Genomic DNA, 2,555 nt, shown 5'->3' on the forward strand with positions numbered 1-2,555 from the left:
GTCAGCAAAAGCTGAATACGAACAAGCTAGAATAACATTCTATCCTAACATGCTTCACTCGACCAATTAAATAATTCACATGCAAAAGCCATATAATAAACAAGTAAACATGGAGACAAGACTCGACACTTAAAACAACTCTTGACTCACAGTTTAATAAAAAGTAGCTTCGAACGGGTAAAGTAAAGTATCCTCAAAAGGAAAGAAAGGGTGATGGGAGCCAACCATACACCAAAATAAGTCGGGCTACTACCGACAGTCGGCCATACCGACAGGAATTCCAATGCACAACGACATAAAAGAGAATGAAACAACGTCTTGTATCATTCTAGGAGTACAAGTTTTCCGGCAAGACTCCCCCCATTGTTCATACTCAAGGTATATACGTTCCAAGAGTTTTGAAGCTCTTTGGGTTACACTTTACGTTAATTAGTATATTATGTTCAAGGTGACTCAAGACATAACATACACACAATTGAACAATTAAACAATTCAACAATGACACTTCATTATTTTAATTCTTTAGGACTTGTGACCAAACAAGACTCAAGTGAAATTACTCCCATTGTTCCTTCTCAAAAACACTGTTTGAGATAACCCGACATTGCCTATTAACAAGCGGGGTGTGCCCTTAGCACGAATTGTCCTTAATTCAATTCACATAGACTCTCACTACTACAAAAAAGGGTATAGAGCACTGTTGAAATACACTTTATAGGACGCCTTAGAGGCGTTCTCCAACTCAGCGCACTATAAAGTTTATAAAACGGGTAAAATAAGCGTTTTATATACCTAATCATAAAGTTCAGTGATAAGAGATAAGCGTCCTCTATTCCCTTCCTAAAATCAGAAAATGAAGAAGGAATATAGAACGGTTAACGTACATAACCGTCTCCTATACTCTATAATAAAGCGCGCCTTCCGTACATAGTCGTCCTCTATTCTTCTTAAAATCAGAAAATAAACAAGGAATATAGAACGGTTAACTTACGTAACCATTATATTTTGTGTTTACAATAGAGAACGATTTTCTATGATAACCGTTTTCTATTCTTCCTTTTTTTTTAAAAATAATAATTTTTTATTTAGGAATTAATAAATGAAATTTGGATATTCTATAATACAAAATATTAAAGAACAAGTAAAAAACAACCTCCAATTTCCAAATACAAGTTGTTATTCACATTTAACGATTTAAAATACATTACAGTCAACGAAATTTTACTAAGTTACAAAATTTACAACTTAATTAACATAAACGAAAGTTATAGTATACAACTCCTAAGAACAATTTAGAAAAATGATAACCCTTATAGCACTCCACAACACGACCAACACCCGAAAAAACTACATTGATCTGCAGCAAAACAAACAAACGAATTAGAAAATTTTGTAATAGTCTAGACAAATTAAAGACAAATAAAACAAAAATTAACTAGAATAATTTCAGATTTGTTATCAAAGGCGTAATAAGTTGTAACCAATTTATGGTCAATGGGATTGGGAGCTATCTATTCGTAGCCCATTGTCTTTCACTTATGGTGAGTAACTGTAACAAAAACCAAAAAAACCCACATTCCCCCACCGCAATACAACGAAATACAACTAGCAGACAGGTATTTAGATGATACGTAGTACATGACATTAAGCAACCACCAACGATGGTACATAATAAAAGTTAAAGAACAGACCATTGGAACCTGAAACAGTAACATAAAAATCTTAACTTACATTTCTAAATCTAAAAAATGCCTAAAACTAAAACTTAACATAGTTCATAACATGTATCAGATCTGAATTTGTGAACAGTTCAAACAATCATTTTAGTCATATCAAAATAAACAATCTAAGAATTCATAAATTAACAAATAAAAATCTCGCATATATGCATAGTCTAATATCAATTTAAGTTTATAATTATAAATTAAACATTGAGATAGTTAATTACAATGTGCATTTGCTCTACACTTAATCGAACTTTGCCGACCTGATTAAGCAGCAGCAACAACAACAAATCGGTAAATTCTCTAAATTAAAAAACTGATACATGAATTCCTTTGAACTGAGAAGAAGCTGAAGTGATAGAAAAGGCTCCTTGAGAGCAGAGAGGGATTCGATCGCGAAGAAATAACACGTTATAGATCAGAGACCTAGAGAAGAATGAGATATTAGGAAAAATATCATCTAAGGAGGCGGTTTGCTAATGTGGCTGCGTGAGTAGTATAGTGTGAGGGTTAGGTTTTCATTTGAGGGGAAATGGAAAAAGCACGCCGCCATCACTCTAATTTGTTTATTTATTTATTTTTGTAAAAGATATGAAGCAGATGTATTAGAACACCGTTGAGTATTATAGATATTTTATTTGGTGAAGTAATTTCTTATTGTGAGAACATCACAAAAAACAGGTATCAAGATAGGCGCTTTGTATTCTTTTTCTCAAATAACAGTGAACTAAGAAAAGTGTACTGTATACTTGCAGAAAGCACTCTTCTAACTTAACCGTTCTATATCTTGCGTTTCTTATTCCAACTTTTGTAGTAGTGTCTCTAACATAT

The 2,555-nt window shown here is 32.8% G+C and overlaps 1 long non-coding RNA gene across 1 annotated transcript; it reads right to left on the bottom strand.

Annotated features, from left to right (window-relative positions):
* Window positions 1-1,159: 1,159 nt before the first annotated feature.
* On the bottom strand, window positions 1,160-2,354 carry LOC130463914 (uncharacterized). Its single transcript, XR_008924128.1, has 2 exons — window positions 1,949-2,354; window positions 1,160-1,357 (listed from the first exon to the last, which is right to left on the bottom strand). It is a non-coding gene; the product is annotated as an uncharacterized lncRNA (long non-coding RNA).
* Window positions 2,355-2,555: the final 201 nt, after the last annotated feature.

Source organism: Spinacia oleracea, chromosome 6 (genome assembly GCF_020520425.1).
Source record: "Spinacia oleracea cultivar Varoflay chromosome 6, BTI_SOV_V1, whole genome shotgun sequence".
NCBI classification, from domain to species: domain Eukaryota; kingdom Viridiplantae; phylum Streptophyta; class Magnoliopsida; order Caryophyllales; family Amaranthaceae; genus Spinacia; species Spinacia oleracea.